Source organism: Theobroma cacao, chromosome 3 (genome assembly GCF_053813885.1).
Source record: "Theobroma cacao isolate CCN51 chromosome 3, ASM5381388v1, whole genome shotgun sequence".
Classification (NCBI taxonomy): Eukaryota; Viridiplantae; Streptophyta; class Magnoliopsida; order Malvales; family Malvaceae; genus Theobroma; species Theobroma cacao.
Genome location: NC_142641.1, coordinates 10,555,209 through 10,575,438, shown reverse-complemented (window position 1 = coordinate 10,575,438; position 20,230 = coordinate 10,555,209). Strand labels below are relative to the sequence as shown.

Sequence of the window (20,230 nt, the reverse complement as noted above, 5' to 3'; positions counted from 1 at the left end):
CCTGGGGACAAAATGGAAATTTTTAGAAAAGATTTTTGGCCCCATTTCACTTATTGGAGTAAGATTTGAGGTTTAGAAGTGAAAAATTTTAATTTCGGTATAATTTGGAGTAAAAGGGTAAAATGGTAATTTTACCATTCGGAATCGAAAATTTAATTTTTTGAAAGGATTTTGATCAAATTTAATTATTTGGAGTGTGAAATGAGTATGAGGAGTGAAAATTATGCATTATGGAAAATTTTCAATTTTTGGGGTAAAAATGTAATTTTTGAAAAGTTCGGGGGCAAAAGTGTAATTTTGAAAAATTTGCTCCACCAAAACTGTGGAAAAATCTGGAAATTTCACTTAAGACTTGGATAAGTCAAAGGGAATGCATGGTGAAAAAAATAGGACAAGTGGATGGCTAGAAAAAAAAAATGAATTAATAAAATATTTAAAATATGAATAAAATAATATTATTTCATTAAACAATAAAAAGGCATAAAAAAAAATCAGCCCACCCATTCTTCTTCTTCAACATTCGGCCAAGCAAGAAACAAGAGAGAGAAAGGAGAAAACAAAACCCTAGAGAGAGAAAATCAAAGAAAAAGTGTGAATTTTCAAGGAAATTAAGTGAAAAAGGTGAGATTTTTTCTATTAAGCTTGAGTTTTCTTATTCCCAAGCATTTCTCTTTATTTTCCATGATTAAATTACATGTTTTCATGATGAATTCAATTCTGAAAAAATGGGTTAGGAGAGAGAAAGTTGTTGGATTTATTTGATTTTAATTTATGTTAGTGTTTTTAGTTAGTTTAGCATATTTAGAAACAAAACAACAAGAAAAGAATTTATTTTCTCCCCCAACCATTAATGGCTGAATTTACCATGTAGTGAGTGAGGATGAGTTTGATTTTATTCTAGGAGAATTGGTTAAGGAATAATGAATTATGAGCCTAGAAAAATAATGGGAATTTTTGGAGCAAAAATACGAATTTTTACCCACTAGGGGTATTTTTGTAATTTGCTGTTGGGACTGATAATTTGCATCACACTGAGGGACATTAAGTTAATTTGGGTGTAATTGAGGTATAGAAACTGAAAAGAATTAAATTGGAGTTTAAACAAACCCGTTAGGAATTTAATCGGGTGATAAGACGAATTAGGCTAATACCGGATTTAAATAGTTACCAGTGCAGTTTTGCATTCCATATCATGCATTGGTAGTCCAAATTAGTTTAATTTTGATTTAGTACCAACTTAGTGAAATTCTCGATTTTGTACTGTGTCAAGGTGGTGAGTCCTCCAATAAAGGCAAGGAAATTGCATCCGAGGACCAGTAGACAGAGTGCTTCGAAAGTCTGCATTCTAGACATAGTGAGTAAACTTATTATCGTCTTAATTATCTAGAGTAGTTTTATACAACTATGTGATTTTATGAAAAATGGGTTATATGGTAAATTGTTATGTTTTAAGGGAAATTGTGATTTTATAAAATGATTTTATAAATTTTCTGAAAAATCGAATATTGGTTTTGAAAATAGAGTAATTGGAGACTGCTAGTTTGTGTTGCAAATTTATGGTTCTGAATTGAATGGCTTATGACAATAAATGAGCATGAATGGCTAAACTGATTTTGGTGTTATAATTATTTATACTGTGTATTCAGCCTTGAGAGGCTAGGTTGTGATAAATTGCCATGACATGCTAGAATGAATTTTATTGATTGGTGGATTATATATTAATTATTTACTGCAGAGGGGGTTCCGTGGACCAGCCTATTAGAGGGGCACGGTAAACTCCATTATATTATTACCTCGAACGGAGAGGCGCGTAGGGTATCTCCTGGGGTATAGCTTAGGGTTCACTTCACGCCAAACCACCACGTGAAGGGGAACTCAGCCAACGCCAAGGAACGGCTGTATTTTTTTCAAACAAAAATATATTTTAAGTGTACACAAAATTTTAACAGCCTTGGCGGACTCGGTTAGATGCCCTGCGCAAGGTATCACCGAGTATGAGTTTTGGCACGAGCCAAAGTTTTAAGAAATTCATAAGCCAAGTTGATTTCTCGATTTTCATGGATTGATTTTATTTGGTTGAAATGAGTTGAAAGGTAATGAAATTACAGTATGATGATTTATTTTAATTGTCTCCATTTACTCGACTTTAGATAGTTTAGATGGTATCTGTTTACTCACTGGGATTTTATAATCTCACCACCCTCATTTCCTCACATTTCAGGCTCAGGGAATTCCATAGTTAGCTGATTTTGACAAGGACTTTCATTTGGACTCGAATCGGTAAAAGCTGTAGGTTTCCAGCTTCCGATGCATTTTGGATAGATGTGGGCCCACGTGTCACTGTAAAAGAAATTTTATGCTTTGGTTATTTGTTTTATAGTATATATGTATATAATTATCTTTTACGCTATAAGAATTATGTATCGATAGTTTTATGAAAATTATTTTACAAGAAAATAGTTTATTTTATTGAATATTTTTATTATATTCAAATGGTCAAATTTTCACTTCAAATGAACGTTTTAGATACTTAATTTTTTTTAATCATTAAATATATATTTTCGGCTTACCTACTACATTTTTAGCAAGTTTCGAGGTTTTCGACAAAAATGACAAAAATGCCCCTATGAGCAAAAAAAAAAAATGTTATGTTATGATTTGGAAATGATTTGTAATCTTTCGTATTTTGATTATTTGATAACTATTGCTCACCGGGGAAGTGCGAAAGCTGATACGAGAGCCTTGCAAGGTTTCGATCGACATTCGGGGTGAAGAATGTTTGTCGAGGCTTCGCGGCGGTTGTCACGGGCTCGATGGGGAGTTCCGGGTCGTGACAATTTAGATTGGTATCAGAGCATGGTTTAAAGATCATATATTTTGATTTTAAAGCTTTGGATTTAAAAGTTTTTGGTTTTAAAGTTGTTTTATGGAATCTACACTGACACTGCGTGGCCCCAAGTCCAGTTAAGTTAAGATAAGTTAAGATAAGTTAAGTTAGGTTAGATTGAATAGTATGTATGCATCTTCATATAGAAATCTACCTACTTTTGAGATGCATAAATAATTAAACAATTACTATTTGATTGTATATAGGTTTTGAGGTGCACTGGTGACATACACACCATGTCTAGAAGTGGTGGTAGTCTCGATACCTCTCATAGTGATAGCGAGAGATCTCTAGATTCTACAGCTAGAAGCAAATGGCACCCTGATACAGGTGATTCGGAAGGTGGTCTGTCTCGAATTTCTGATAATAGAATTCCTAAGAACTTATCAGAATGAGTTTATAATAAAGGGAGCTTCGAGAGTAGCGAGAATTTTGAAAGTGAGAGTAGCTCCAATACATCAAAAATTGAACAAGATTTCCTTTCGAAACAACCTGGAGAGCACCCTAGAGAATGGACGAGGGAAGAAATTGCAAGGGGATATATTCGTTCTAGGAAGAGTGTGACAGTAGTCCGACACTTTCCACCAGGCTGTGGGAGAAATGTAAGGGGACAACCAGAAAAGGATAAGGAGAAAGTAACAGTGGCAAGTAAACCCCTTAGAAAAGTGTCAGGTGTACGACATTTTCCTCCTCGTTGTGGAAGAAATGCTACACCGGTGAGTGATGAAGAATATAGGAGAATACAACAAGCCTGGATTGAGGAGCAAAGGAAAAAATCTCAGAAGGAGGAAAACCCGGAAGAGGATCTTTAGGAGGACTCAGAGTAGAATCTTCCGATAAGATCAGATTAAGATGATGATCCCAAGGACATGTAATATTTTCGTAGGATTTTACACTACCTTAACTCTAAGTAGATGTTGTGTAAAAGAGATAATAATTATCTGTACAAAGAATTAAAAATAGTTTGGCTTTTAAAGTATAGGACTAGAATGTATTATAAAATGGTTGTTTAAGTAACTGAAAGTATATGGGAATCTTTAGTATGATAGGGATAAATTGGTAATATAATTATTGAGGAAGGTTATAGAAGGAAGCAATAAGGTTATAAATGACATTCGGAATGGATAATGTGATTAAGTTAATGATTGTAATTTAAGCATGAAGGGGATTATTCAGTGATGTTATGACACTATGAGGTAATAGTCGGGCACAAATATAACCCAATGAAGTTAAATTATGGAATATGGGGAATATAAAATTTTGATTCAGTAAGGATTGCGAGAATAAAGTGAGGAGGAAGCCAAGCTATTTTCATAGTTAATTATACCGAAAGTCAATAAGATTATTGGAGTATAAGACAAAGAAGATAATTGGATAGGGATGACAATAAATTTGAGGAAAGTTGTAGATAGTAAACAACTTATGTGTAGAGTGGTATATGTATCATGAATTTATTACACTGTATGGAAAGGATGTTATGAGGTGGAATTTTATGAATGTTGATAAAAGTCAAAAGATGACATGAGATGAAAGTATTAATCTGGCTTAGTGTGTATGACAAGAAAATAGAAGGTACCTATACTTATGGAACTCATGATATATATCTAGAAGGGAAACCACTGGTTGAGAATGATTGATGTGGTGACTTTGAATGCAGACAAATAGCTTTGATGAGAAAATTTCCAATAGCTACAGTACTTCAGCATTGACTGTTCAATGTTATACTGCTCCGAATACCTCACGCCTATGATGCATGAGTAAGATGGGAGTGACACGATAATGAGCTTACAAATTGAATTTTGGTTGTTGGTCGTTGTGTTTTGTTATCTAGGAGTCTTAAATATTTTGGAGAATGTTTACCCAAATGAATTGAAAAACTTCTTTATTGCCTTGTATATAGGCATATAATTAAAAGAAAAAAATTTAAAAGATTCTTGAGATGACTATATTGAGATGAGATACCAAGTAATGAAAGTGTGAAGGAAGAATTACGAGACTGGTATAGAAAATCAGTTTATGTAGAATATCATTATGAGAATTTGTAATATCTGTTTTGATACAGTAAAATGACAAGGGTTAGTAACAATATGAGGCTAATTATGTGGCACCCTGGAAACCTCTGAAGATGAGTTAAGGATTGAATGGATGAGTACGTATTTATATACCTTTAAGATTAAGTGTTTTAGGAATACATAAACATCTTTGAGAAGAGATTATAATCATACACAGCAAGTATGAAACGTAAAATTTTTAAAACTTGCTGAGAAGCCTAACGGCTAAATCACAAGTTAAGGGATCACATGCTGTGAGACATAAGTTTAAGATAGATATTCCCAAGGAAATACTCAAGAGAAGTTTTGCTCTGGATCTCGTTAAAGCAAGCACTAAGTTATGTGATTATAAAAAGGAAGCTGTAAGCTGAGAGTGATATTAGTATTAATATTGAAAAATACTTTAGGGGAATCTAGTTTTAAGTTTTACAATTTCAAGTACAATTTATAAATTAGTTAAGGAAGAATGGTGTTATGTTCATATGAAGGAGTGGAACAAAGGATGATAGAAGTTGACCTTGAAAATGAAGTCAGATAATGAAACTTTCCTAATATATTATGGAAATTGGAATTCGAAAATGCTTAAGGCATACATGATTCAAATGGGTTTGAGTCTTAAGTGACAAATCAATATCGTAATGCAAGAAAGATACAAGGTAATATAGAGGCATGAAAGATGATTAAGGACAAAAAGGATGACTCTTAGGAATTGTGGTATTGCATGAGATGCAATGATCAAGTTGAGATAAATCTTTGAGGCATGAATAGGATTATAAAGCATACACGTATAATAGATTATAATTCAATGGAGATGACATTGTGATGAATGATATATAGTATAAGGAAACTCAAACATATGGTTGGAAATGATATGAATGATATGAAGTTATACACAAGTATAATAGGAAGGTTGACATGCACTATAAGAATTATTATATTGAAACTAGGATTGGGATACGGATGAATAATGGGGGAATGTAGTCCAAGGCATGTGAACACATGGATTCCTATATATAAAGAGAGAGGTTGACATTTGAAAATGCATGTATATATGTATATATGAAATTGATAATTTTACTAACTGAAGTGAAGAATGGTTCTCGGTAATTGGGAGATTTTGAAATAGTGTCCAGAGAGGTTAGTGAGCTAAAGTGTTAACAGACATGTAATGAACGATTAAAGTTATGAATGACTTTGAAAGTAAACCTTGAATTGTTTAAGTTTTTAATGGAACTCCATTAAAGGAAGGGTTTGGACCAGTATAAGATGGATGAATCAAGGTTGAGAAAATTGGTATGGAGCAAATTAATAAAACGATGAATAGGTATACATAAGTAAGTATGATATGTGATCGAAATCGGTATAATTGAGATGAAGTTATGGTTCAAATGTAATAATGGAGATAAAGGCATGCTTAGTGTCTAGATATAAGAGATCATGGTTGTGAAAAGTATTACTGATCCGGTTCCAAATGATGATAATTGCTTTAAATAAAGCATTTAATTGAACTGAAGGTGAACGAGGGAAATAAACTGAATGTCCCTATAAAAGGAACAAGGAGTAAGATCATAGAAGGAGATTGATAATGCAACATCGACTGGAATTCGAGGACGAATTCTATTTAAGTGGGGGAGATTGAAATACCCCATACTTTGATATGGTGATAAATAAAATTGATCGAATGCATATTGAGGTCAATTAAAATGTTTAGAAGTGATAAAAGACGAAAGGAGTAGTTTAGGATAAAATGTTTCGCAAGTGAGAAAATAATAATAAAATAATAATAATTTTATCAGAGGAGAATTTGTGAGATAAAAGGCGATTTGGAAGTCAAGTGAGGCATAATAAGGTATTTTGGGTACCAAAGAGACAAGATAAAATTTGTAGAATAAAATAATATTTTATTAATAAAATATTATTAAAATATTAATATTTAGCCGGATGTCGAAGTCAATCAAGAAGAAAGATCATATGGTTGATCCAAGTGGGGGAGAAGATGACAAGCTCGACTCTATAAAAATATTTATCATGACATACATGTGATGGATAGTATGTTTGCATGCTAGGAGAGTTTCGAAAAATTTACAAAAGTCGGTATTGTACCTAGAGGTACAATAAAGTTGATTTAAGCCTCGAACTAGATCAAATAGAGAATTTATAATGAAATTAAGAATTTTAAAGTCCCAGAATGGGTTAATATGGTGATTCGGAGTTCGAGGATCAATTTGGAGTCAAATTGGAATTTTCGCTATCTAGGGGCAAAATGGTCATTTGCCACCTGGGGACAAAATGGAAATTTTTAGAAAAGATTTTTGGCCCCATTTCACTTATTGGAGTAAGATTTGAGGTTTAGAAGTGAAAAATTTTAATTTCGGTATAATTTGGAGTAAAAGGGTAAAATGGTAATTTTACCATTCGGAATCGAAAATTTAATTTTTTGAAAGGATTTTGATCAAATTTAATTATTTGGAGTGTGAAATGAGTATGAGGAGTGAAAATTATGCATTATGGAAAATTTTCAATTTTTGGGGTAAAAATGTAATTTTTGAAAAGTTCGGGGGCAAAAGTGTAATTTTGAAAAATTTGCTCCACCAAAACTGTGGAAAAATCTGGAAATTTCACTTAAGACTTGGATAAGTCAAAGGGAATGCATGGTGAAAAAAATAGGACAAGTGGATGGCTAGAAAAAAAAAATGAATTAATAAAATATTTAAAATATGAATAAAATAATATTATTTCATTAAACAATAAAAAGGCATAAAAAAAAATCAGCCCACCCATTCTTCTTCTTCAACATTCGGCCAAGCAAGAAACAAGAGAGAGAAAGGAGAAAACAAAACCCTAGAGAGAGAAAATCAAAGAAAAAGTGTGAATTTTCAAGGAAATTAAGTGAAAAAGGTGAGATTTTTTCTATTAAGCTTGAGTTTTCTTATTCCCAAGCATTTCTCTTTATTTTCCATGATTAAATTACATGTTTTCATGATGAATTCAATTCTGAAAAAATGGGTTAGGAGAGAGAAAGTTGTTGGATTTATTTGATTTTAATTTATGTTAGTGTTTTTAGTTAGTTTAGCATATTTAGAAACAAAACAACAAGAAAAGAATTTATTTTCTCCCCCAACCATTAATGGCTGAATTTACCATGTAGTGAGTGAGGATGAGTTTGATTTTATTCTAGGAGAATTGGTTAAGGAATAATGAATTATGAGCCTAGAAAAATAATGGGAATTTTTGGAGCAAAAATACGAATTTTTACCCACTAGGGGTATTTTTGTAATTTGCTGTTGGGACTGATAATTTGCATCACACTGAGGGACATTAAGTTAATTTGGGTGTAATTGAGGTATAGAAACTGAAAAGAATTAAATTGGAGTTTAAACAAACCCGTTAGGAATTTAATCGGGTGATAAGACGAATTAGGCTAATACCGGATTTAAATAGTTACCAGTGCATTTTTGCATTCCATATCATGCATTGGTAGTCCAAATTAGTTTAATTTTGATTTAGTACCAACTTAGTGAAATTCTCGATTTTGTACTGTGTCAAGGTGGTGAGTCCTCCAATAAAGGCAAGGAAATTGCATCCGAGGACCAGTAGACAGAGTGCTTCGAAAGTCTGCATTCTAGACATAGTGAGTAAACTTATTATCGTCTTAATTATCTAGAGTAGTTTTATACAACTATGTGATTTTATGAAAAATGGGTTATATGGTAAATTGTTATGTTTTAAGGGAAATTGTGATTTTATAAAATGATTTTATAAATTTTCTGAAAAATCGAATATTGGTTTTGAAAATAGAGTAATTGGAGACTGCTAGTTTGTGTTGCAAATTTATGGTTCTGAATTGAATGGCTTATGACAATAAATGAGCATGAATGGCTAAACTGATTTTAGTGTTATAATTATTTATACTGTGTATTCAGCCTTGAGAGGCTAGGTTGTGATAAATTGCCATGACATGCTAGAATGAATTTTATTGATTGGTGGATTATATATTAATTATTTACTGCAGAGGGGGTTCCGTGGACCAGCCTATTAGAGGGGCACGGTAAACTCCATTATATTATTACCTCGAACGGAGAGGCGCGTAGGGTATCTCCTGGGGTATAGCTTAGGGTTCACTTCACGCCAAACCACCACGTGAAGGGGAACTCAGCCAACGCCAAGGAACGGCTGTATTTTTTTCAAACAAAAATATATTTTAAGTGTACACAAAATTTTAACAGCCTTGGCGGACTCGGTTAGATGCCCTGCGCAAGGTATCACCGAGTATGAGTTTTGGCACGAGCCAAAGTTTTAAGAAATTCATAAGCCAAGTTGATTTCTCGATTTTCATGGATTGATTTTATTTGGTTGAAATGAGTTGAAAGGTAATGAAATTACAGTATGATGATTTATTTTAATTGTCTCCATTTACTCGACTTTAGATAGTTTAGATGGTATCTGTTTACTCACTGGGATTTTATAATCTCACCACCCTCATTTCCTCACATTTCAGGCTCAGGGAATTCCATAGTTAGCTGATTTTGACAAGGACTTTCATTTGGACTCGAATCGGTAAAAGCTGTAGGTTTCCAGCTTCCGATGCATTTTGGATAGATGTGGGCCCACGTGTCACTGTAAAAGAAATTTTATGCTTTGGTTATTTGTTTTATAGTATATATGTATATAATTATCTTTTACGCTATAAGAATTATGTATTGATAGTTTTATGAAAATTATTTTACAAGAAAATAGTTTATTTTATTGAATATTTTTATTATATTCAAATGGTCAAATTTTCACTTCAAATGAATGTTTTAGATACTTAATTTTTTTTAAATCATTAAATATATATTTTCGGCTTACCTACTACATTTTTAGCAAGTTTCGAGGTTTTCGACAAAAATGACAAAAATGCCCCTATGAGCAAAAAAAAAAATGTTATGTTATGATTTGGAAATGATTTGTAATCCTTCGTATTTTGATTATTTGATAACTATTGCTCACCGGGGAAGTGCGAAAGCTGATACGAGAGCCTTGCGAGGTTTCGATCGACATTCGGGGTGAAGAATGTTTGTCGAGGCTTCGCGGCGGTTGTCACGGGCTCGATGGGGAGTTCCGGGTCGTGACACTATGATTCTAATTTGTACACATACACATAATAAACTAATATATTTTAAATATATTAAATTAATAAGTTTATTATATATATGTTTTCTGAATTTATATTAACTAATATTAGTACGTACATAAAGTATTATTACTATTTGTTTAATTTATTATAGATCTTATCATCCATTTTTATAAAATTAAAAAATTTATTATGTTCTTTTTATAAACTTTTTAATTTAATTAAATTAATGAATTTGGAACTATTAATTTGTAATTTGTGATTCAATAAAGTTTTCAAAAATATAAAAAAAAGGCAAAGGAAAACATATTTAAATTTTTAATATTATAAACTTTAATATGTATATATTTGCTTTTATTAATATACTTATTATGAAGGATTAATAAAATTTATAAAATTCTTAATATATTTTATATAAAAAAATTTAAAAATAATATTACTGACAGAATTTTTCAACAAAATATTTTGTTGGAAAATTTCCATTGGTAATAGCTTTTTCCAATGGAAAAATTCGTTAGAAACTTTAGCGGGCTTTAAATTTTTTGGTGCTTTAAACTTTTTGACTGATTTCCAGCGGATAATTTGCCATGGGAAAATTACAACAGAAATCCGTCAAAAAATTTGGCGGAAGTAATTTTTTTTTTTGCACAAAAAAAAAAACTTCAATGGATATCCAATGGAAGTATTCCAATCGTTATAAATCCGTCGAAAAAAGTCAAAATAAATTTCTGTTGGAATTCAGTTGGAAATTTCCAACGAAATTTTTTCCAATGGAAAAAATCTATTTTTTTGTAGTCCCTCCTACATTGAAAAGCTATGCAGAATCTCTTTATGTGTCTAAACTCATGATTATTTCCAATAGCTAATGTTTTATAACTGCCCGATAATGAGTTACAAACCATGTATGTGAGATGCATAATGAGTCTTCTTTGGATACTCATGTCAATCCATTAGGATTAGACTGCTTTCTTAGTCATGTTCCGTATATCATTTTTACCCTTGGAAATCATGCTAAAATAGCAACACCAAATCTTAACTTCATATCATAAATCCAAGTCCCAAAAGATATAAGATTAGGACTACATAAGTCCTTAGGCCTCACATAATGATGAAATAGGGATCTATTCAATCACTTGTTTCCATCAATCGACTAATAGCACATACAATATGAAATGTATGTTATGGTGGATCTTCCATTTAAGGTTTGTCACGTCAAAACCACCATACGGATCTCAGTCCAATCTTTGTAAAAAGGATTGACTTGAATCACCTAAGGTTTAAATACGAGTATCACTAGTTCTATGGAGTGTGGATAATCTCCATGTTCGACTCTTATGAACCTTATTTTGACTCTAAGTCAAGGTGACATTGCTAAGATCCTTGCTCACAACTCATTTGACAAGGAGATCACAAAATGCTTGGTACCTTGTGATCGTTTAAGTCTCATTCCACATGCTACCATAGCGTTGGGGTAAATATCCTGTGTAAGAGGAATAATCTATAAAGCCAAGTGACAATAATCATCTTAGATATGTGCCCTAATTAATTAATAACATTTGATCAAATATATCAACATCGACTTACTTTATTAATTGTTCAAAAAAAATAATACATGAATATCACATGTGTAAGAACCCTAAACACCTAATATGCTTTTGGAAAGCATTTTTAGCAATAGGTTTAGTGAATTGGTCTGCTGACATATCATGTGTGGAAATGTACTTCAACACAACAAGATCTTGTGCAATGATGTCATGAACATAGTGATAGTGAGTGTCAATGTGTTTGGTTTTTCCATGGTACTTAAGGTGCTTTGTATAAGCTATGACAGTTGTGTTGTCGCAATAAAGTATAACAGCTTCACTAAGATGCCTTGTAATGTTCAAGGTTTGCAAGAATCTCCTCATTGATTTCTCTATTGAGAAATGCAGTTTTCACATCCATTTGGAACAATTCCAAATCTAGATGTGCCGCTATGGTTAGGATAAGGAGAATTGATGCAAATCTCACCACAGAAGAGAATGTCTCTTTAAAGCCCACACCCTCTTTTTGGGTATAGCCATTTGCCACTAAACAAGCCTTATATTTATCAATTGATCCATCTACTTGGTGTTTTACCTTTAAAACCCATTTGTTTCCAATGGCCTTGCGCCTAGGTGGAAGGTTAACTAACTCCCATACTTGGTTTTCAGTCATAAATTTCATTTCATCTTCCATAGCAGCAAGTGACTTGTCTGATGATCGTGAGTTTAAAGCTTCCTCATAGGAAGATTGTTCACCAACATCCATAGAAATATCTAAGAAAGACTAATCTTCTATAAATATCTAAGAAAGACTAATCTTCTATCTCGAAACATTTATAGGGTATTTGCCCACATTCATTTCTTCGCAACTATGAATCTTTGTGAAGCTCAAGTGGTGTAGTCCCAAGTAAATGTGCTAGATGGGGGTTAAATAGCACAATTTGGCTATTTCAAAAATTGGCTCTAAGTGGGAACAAATGCAAGTGAAAAGAAAGAATGAAAATAAGAACAAAGATAGAGTAGACAACATCGTAGAATTTAGAGTGGTTCGATCCAAGACCTACATCCAGTACCTTGATTGTTCAACTAAGGATTTTCCAATCAATCCACTAAGAACGGTGAAATTCACAAGCTTTCACCAACCTTTTACAATGGCTTTTACCAGGCTTAGCCAAAACTTGGAGTTGCAGAGGTATTTGCAGTTGCAAGTTCAGAAGGCATTTTTCCTTTTTCCTTCAGCACATTTTCAAGCTCTGCCAATTTCTCTTCAATTTTCAACATCCTTACTCCTTGGTTAGTCAACTTTCCATCAATCCTCATGAGCAGGTTAAAAAATGTTTCATTAGAGAACTGTGAGGGAACTGTTTCTGATTGAACAGGGAGGGAAGACTCTTTTCCAGAAGTGGCCTTTAGGGTTTTAACATATTTCTCTTCATCAAGCTTATACCTCATTTTAGGCAAACTCCCAAGGTAAATAGCTTGGTCTCTACTCTTTACTTCGTTTATTTCATACTTAAAGCTCCAAATTCCCTTCTTTTGTACCAGAGATGTGATGACATTTCCATAAGGCAAATTTATTTTGTCTCCTCGACAAGCTCTTCTCATCCTTTCGATCATAAATCTGCCTAGATTGAGTAGAGTGCCACTGAAGGCGTGCTCCATTAGCCATAAATCTTGAAGGCTAATGTAACTAAAACTGTCACTTCTGCCATGAATGTTTGCAGCAATAAAGTAGTACAAAATTCTAATTTGGGGGCTTGTAATGAGATCGACATTACTTTTGGAGCAGTATTTTTCTTTCCTTCTAGTTATAATCTCCCATAGAAATGATGGGTGATAGTTCTCAAGCATTTCAAAATCTCCTTTTTCATAATCAATTTTGAGCAGACTTCCCAGTCTGCTGCTGTCACAACAAATTCTTTCCCATTCACAAAGACATTTAAACCTTCATTATTGAAGTCCTCTGAGTCCTCTAGCTTATCTTCATCTAAAGCAATGCTAGCATAAAATTCTTTAACTGGACTAAGACTATAGGATTGGTTCTTGAAGGTACTAAATTTCTTCAGTTTCATCTCTTTAAAATAATATGACAGAACCACTTGAAATTCAGGAGAATCCTCAAAACTACTCCAATCAATAGTTTTACCACAAGTAATAGGGGCATTTTTTTATCTTTTTGAATCTATTCTCATGAAATGTATTTCTAAATTTTGAGGATGAAGTCTTACATTTCTTGAGTGATTTTTCTTTCTCTTTCTTTTTCTTGTTTTTGTATTCTTTCTATGTTTGCAATTTTCCAATTTTCCAATCTCAGTAGTGGACATTATTTTCTTCTTCTTCTTTTGTACATCTGTTTGTAGACTTTCTTCCAATGGACGTTTACCCTTTTTCTTTTCCAGAATCTCTTTGGACTGAGTTGATTTTGCCATTTGGTTTTGTGAGATTTTTGACTCAAGGTTTCAAGAGTTTGAGAGGAGAGGGTTTCAGTTTTAGGTGAGTTGGTTTCAGAATAGGGAAAATCTAGAGAAGAGAAGTTAAGAGCAGTTTAATTTTCTCAAAAACCATCTGTCTCCCCTTTAAATATTGTCAGTTTTTCTCCTGTTCAAAATTTGAATCTTGTCTCTCATTTTTATTTTTCAGCTAGGCGATATTTTCTGCCTATTTTCTTGACCTGATATACTATTCCTTTTTACTATTTTATTCATTCCGTTTTAACTGATTGAGTTTTATTATTTAAAGTGACAGAACACTCATAGTTGATTATGATTCTCTTAATCGAATAAGTGCCTTCTATTTTATGTGTAAAAACTAAAAAATTTTTTACAGCTCCTGCATATTAATCAACCCTAAATTTCTTCTAATCTTACAAAATCTATCCTCATTTAGGGGTTTGGTGAAGATGTCTGCTAATTGATGTAAAGTATTTACAAACTCAATTTTAATGTTACCTTTCACAACATGATCTCTAACAAAGTGATGTCTAATCTTAATATGCTTAGTTCTAGAATGCTATATAGGATTTTTTGAAATGTTGATTGCACGTGCATTGTCACAATATATTGGTATGTTATGCATTGATATTCCATATTCTTTTAGTTGTTGTTTAATCCATAAGATTTGAGCACAACAGCTACCTAGAGATACATATTCAGCTTAAGTAGTAGAGAGGGTAGTTGAGTTTTGCTTTTTGCTTGACAATGACACAAGCATACTACCTAAAAACTGGTAGGTTCTACTAGTGCTTTTTCTATCTGTTTTGCTGCTAGCAAAATCTGGATCTGAATATCCAACTAAACTAAAGGGTGATTCTCTAGGATACCATATGCCTAAAGTTTGTGTGTCAATGAGGTATCTAAAAATTCTTTTAACAGCAATCAGGTGTGATTCCTTAGGTTCAGATTGAAAATGAGCACCCAAACACACACTGAATTAGATATCAGGCCTGCTGGCTGTTAAATAGAGTAGTGATCCGATCATACCTCTATAGAGCTTTTGATCAACATCCTTTTATTTTTCATCTACATCAAGTCTGGTGGATGGACTCATTGGTGTGCAAATTGATTTCAGCTTCAGCATATCAAACCTTTTGAGCATGTATTGAATATATATTTCTTGGTTGATGAAGATTCCTTTCTCACTTTGTTTGATTTGAAGCCCAAAAAAGAATTTCAGCTCTCCCATCATGGTCATCTCATATTCACCCTTCATTTTTTCAGGAAATTTCTTGCATAAAGCCTCATTAGTTGCACCAAAAAGAATATCATCCACATAGATTTGAACAACAATTAAATCATTTAAGTATCTTTTAATAAACAATGTTGTATCAATACTGCTTTTAACATAACCTTTCTCAACCAAAAATTTTGAAAGCCTCTCATACCAAGCTCTAGGAGCTTGTTTCAATCCATACAAGGTTTTATGTAGTTTGAAAACATGATCTGGTTTTTCAAAGTCTCCAAATCCAGGAGGTTGGTCAACATATACTTCCTCTTGGATGAAACCATTTAAGAATGCACTCTTTACATCCATTTGGAATAACTTAAAGTTCATAAAACAAGCAAATGCAAGTAGTAACCTTATAGCTTCTATCCTAGCAACTAATGCAAAGGTTTCATCATAATCTATTCCTTCCTCTTGTTTGTATCCTTGTGCTACCAATCTAGTGCGAGAATTCAAAGAAGGATCAAGAAATTGCAGCTAGTGCATAAAATAAAAATTTTAGTGGTTTTGGAGCCAATGGTTGATGCCTCTAAAGCTGATTTTATCATAAGGAAATTAAACTTCGAGAAAGTGTTCATAATCTGCTCACAAAAAATTTGGCTTTTTCATTCTCTTGATTTGAGCTATGAAGTGTTGTTGGATCATGTTCGATGTTTGCATGTTAAGCTCACCATGACGTGGTTGGAACTCCCTCTGTTGGCATCTTTCATCTATGCAAAATGTACCAAGTCTGAGAGGTTAGTTCTATGGGATTGCTTGAGGAGCTTGTCAATTAATATTCATTCGTCGTGGATAGTTGGGGGCGACTTTTGTCACGACCCAAATTCCGGGTCATGACCGGCGCATGGATCTAATGGACGTAATCCACTAAACCCAAGCAAGCCTATTATTTATCTTACTTATGATTCTATTTATTATCACTAAGTCCTATTTCATGACTTTGAGTCAAAATAGTGATATACATTGCCAACTCGTACTGGCATTACTCTTTTAAAATTTACATTTAAGTTCATCTATACATAACAAAATAATACTCGACCTCCAGCGGAGTGACTCGGATGGATATACAGCTACCGAATGCCGAGACACCTACCAGAAGATGTACACAGATCTACAAGGACACCTCGTCCTAATTATCAGCTACCTCGTGATCTGAAAACATGAATTTGAAAATGGTGAGTATAAACCCAGTGAGTGAACAAGGAAGGGAACAAGCAACAATTAGGAAAAATTTAAAATCATGATGCACTTGTTTCAAACAATGCAATTTAGTTCATTCCTATTTAAAACCCCTCCAAACCCCAGAGTTTTTCGCTACAGCGAGCATGAATTTCGATGCAGTGAAAACAAAGCAACAAGAGAAACATTTTTCCCCACTCAACAAAAGCCATCCTGCTAAACTAATAAAATCAACCTAACATTCATGAAAATTCTCAAAGTATAATGTGTCAAATTTTACGTACATTACAACCATAAATCATTGTCCATCAATTTGCTATATCACACACATTTACATATGTATATATATATATATACGTATATACCCATCATCATCATCTCACCAACCCATCATCATCATCACCAGCTCATCATCATCATCATCATCACCAGCTCATGCGCAATCCCTACTCGCACATGGCTGGGTCATCACCGGATTATGTGCACTCCCTACTCGCACATAACCGGGTCATCCTCGGCTTATGCACACTCCCTACTCACACATAGCCGAGTCAACATAATTACACAACATTATATTCAAGCATATATGTATATCAACATAATGCAGCCACATAGAAATCCATAATAACCACATTTCATAACATAAACCTTTTCTCAAAAGCTTGTTCCCAAGGCATTCATTTTCATGAAAAATTGCATAAAATCATTCAAACATTTTGTTCAAAACAGTCATATTCCCAAAACAATTTTGATAGGCAGTCCACTCACAGGTGTAGAAAATCCGAATTTCGGGTGAACTCTGACTAATAGTCCTCAGGCACAATTCCTTTGCCTTTTCCGGATGTCTCACCACCTTGACAAATAACAAAGTCGAGGAATTTACTATATTGTCCCTAAATTGATATAAATTAATTTAAACTACTAATGCTTGATATGTAAATGCAAAAATATGTCCGATTACCGCTTAATCACGGTATCGATTAAATTCGACCGATCACCCGATTAATCGGCGATTGTGTCCAAATAACCTCCAAATTAATTCATTTCTCCTCTAATACCTTAATTTACCACATACATTTAAATAAAGCCAAATTCAGCATTAGAACCCTCGCAATTCCTTATAGAGAAATTTGGTCATTTGGTGCACTAGCATCAAATTTTTTTCTACATAACCGTTTCACCTTAATTCATCATTTTCCATGCCATTTTCCTTGAAATAAAAACAATCCCCCATTGATATTCAGCCCTCATGGTTCGACCAACAAGGAACCCTTGAGAAATTGAATATTTCTTTTGTGTTTCTATTCATAACCATGCTTAATTATCCCTAAACACTAACATAGTCTAAAATCAAATTATTCCAACAATAATTCCTCTTCCATACCCATTTTTCAGAATTGAATTCATCATGATAACTCAATATTCAACCATGGAAATCAAGAACAAAAGCATGGGTAAGCTAGGTATCAAGGAGAATTAAAGAAATTTTAACTTACCTAGCTTGTTTCCTTGATTTCTTCACTTTTTCTTTGAATTTCCACCTAGGTTTTCTTGTTTTTCCTTTTGTTCTTCATTTTTTACTTGTTGCTGGATGTCTAGGCCGAATATGGTGAGGGAATTGGGGATTTAATGGGCTGATTTCTATAGAAAATAATAAAATAATCAAGCATGCCATGTGTCACATGCTTATTGGCCTAATTTTTAACTTTTTGACTTTTTCTTCTTAATTTTCCACCACAAATATTCTGGTATTTATCCAATCCTACCACAATTAAAATCCCTTGGTCTTGACAAGTGCTGGGCCGAAAATTTTACTGATTTGTCCCCGAGACAAAAAAATTACGATTTTGCCCTTATACTCTGAAATGTACCGGAATCTCATTATTTCTACTTTTCAACCTAAAATAACACTAATATTGATCAATATTAACCAAATGGGGAAAAAAAATTGTTTTAAAAAAATTTTCGTTTAGTCCACTAGTGGCAAAATTACCATTTTGCCCTTCTGCTCCATAAATACCGGGAATCACAATTTTTCACTACTAAACATCATTTTATACTCCAATAATCATAATTATATTTCATATAATTATTCTTGGTCAAATGTGATCAAATCTTGGCTAAAAATCTCCATTTAATCATCAAATGGTAAAATGACCGTTTTATCCCTAATTGGTCAATTTTCTGATGGACTCCAAACTGGACCTTGAACTCCAAATCACTATTATAAGCCATTCTGTTGGTTTTTAAATTTTCAAATTCCTCTTAGAATTTCTATTTGAACTAGTTCAAGGCTCGATTTAACTTAGTTGTACCACTCGATACAATACCGTCTTTTAATCGAGCTTGACAGGGTCTCACATTCTCCCCCACTAATAAAAATTCGGTCCCCGAATTTAAATTCAATGTAGAGTGGCTTACCTTTACATATCGAAGAGGTCTGGATGCTTTGTCCGCATCTCATCCTCAGCTTCCCACGTTACCTCCTCGCTAGTGTGATTCCGCCACAACACTTTCACTGAGGCTACATCCTTTGAACGGAGCTTTTTAACTTGCCTATCAAGGATAGCTACCGGTTGTTCCTCATAGGTTAGATCATTTTGCAACTGAAGAGTTTCATACCGTATTACATGTGATGGATCTGGGTTGTACTTCCTAAGCATGGACACATGAAACACGGGATGAATATTAGAAAGGTCTGGCGGTAATGCCAAACGATAAGCCACCGCTCCAACCTTTTCTAAGATCTCGAATGGCCCTATATACCGAGGACTTAACTTCCCTTTCTTGCCAAACCTCATTACCCCTTTAGTTGGCGAAACTTTCAAAAATACATGATCTTCTACTTAGAACTCCAAGTCTCTCCGTCGGTTATCAGCATATGATTTCTGTCTACTTTGTGCTGTTAACATCTTCTGACGGATCATGTGTATTTTCTTGGTTGCATCCTACACCAATTCAGGCCCCAAAAGTTTCCTTTCTCCCACCTTTAGCCATCCAATGGGTGACCTACATCTTCGTCCATATAAGGCCTCAAATGGTGCCATTTGGATGCTAGTTTGGAAACTGTTGTTGTAGGCAAATTCCACTAAGGGTAGATATTGTTCCCACCTGACACCAAGGTCTATCACACAAGCCCTCAACATATCCTCAAATGTCTGTATGGTCCGTTCAGATTGTCCATCAGTCTGAGGGTGGAAAGCTGTGATGAAATCCAACTTAGTGCCCAATGCTTCTTGCAATTTTCCCCAAAACCTACTAGTAAATTGAGCTCCTCTGTCAGATACTATAGAAATAGGAATACCATGTAGTCGCACTATCTCATCCACATAAACTCGAGCATATTGGGCAGCCCCATAAGTAGTCTTAACCGGAAGAAAATGAGCTGACTTTGTTAACCGGTCCACTACTATCCAAATTGAATCATATCCCCCACTGGTTCGAGGCAAACCCGTTACAAAGTCCATAGCAATATGTTCCCACTTCCACTCGGGTACTGGTAATGGCTGTAGTAGCCCTGCAGGCTTTTGATGCTCGGCTTTAACCTGCTGACAAACCAGGCACTTGGAGACAAACTCAGCTACATCTCTCTTAAGTCTTTCCCACCAATACACCTCTTTCAAATCTTGATACATCTTTGTAGCCCCTGGATGTACCACATAAGCTGCCATGTGAGCTTCCTCCAATATTTCTCTCCTCAACCCGTCACCATCAGGCACATAAACTCTGGTTCCATACCTCAACACTCCATCTGTGC

At 33.9% G+C, this 20,230-nt stretch overlaps 2 long non-coding RNA genes across 2 annotated transcripts; both read left to right on the top strand.

Moving 5' to 3' along the window:
• The first annotated feature begins 478 nt into the window (after nucleotides 1-478).
• On the top strand, nucleotides 479-2,495 carry LOC148763580 (uncharacterized). The gene is made up of 3 exons (XR_016025521.1): nucleotides 479-621; nucleotides 1,271-1,354; nucleotides 2,222-2,495. It is a non-coding gene; the product is annotated as an uncharacterized LOC148763580 (long non-coding RNA).
• A 5,198-nt stretch (nucleotides 2,496-7,693) lies between these two features.
• On the top strand, nucleotides 7,694-9,633 carry LOC148763579 (uncharacterized). The gene is made up of 3 exons (XR_016025542.1): nucleotides 7,694-7,836; nucleotides 8,486-8,569; nucleotides 9,437-9,633. It is a non-coding gene; the product is annotated as an uncharacterized LOC148763579 (long non-coding RNA).
• The last annotated feature ends 10,597 nt before the right edge of the window (nucleotides 9,634-20,230 follow it).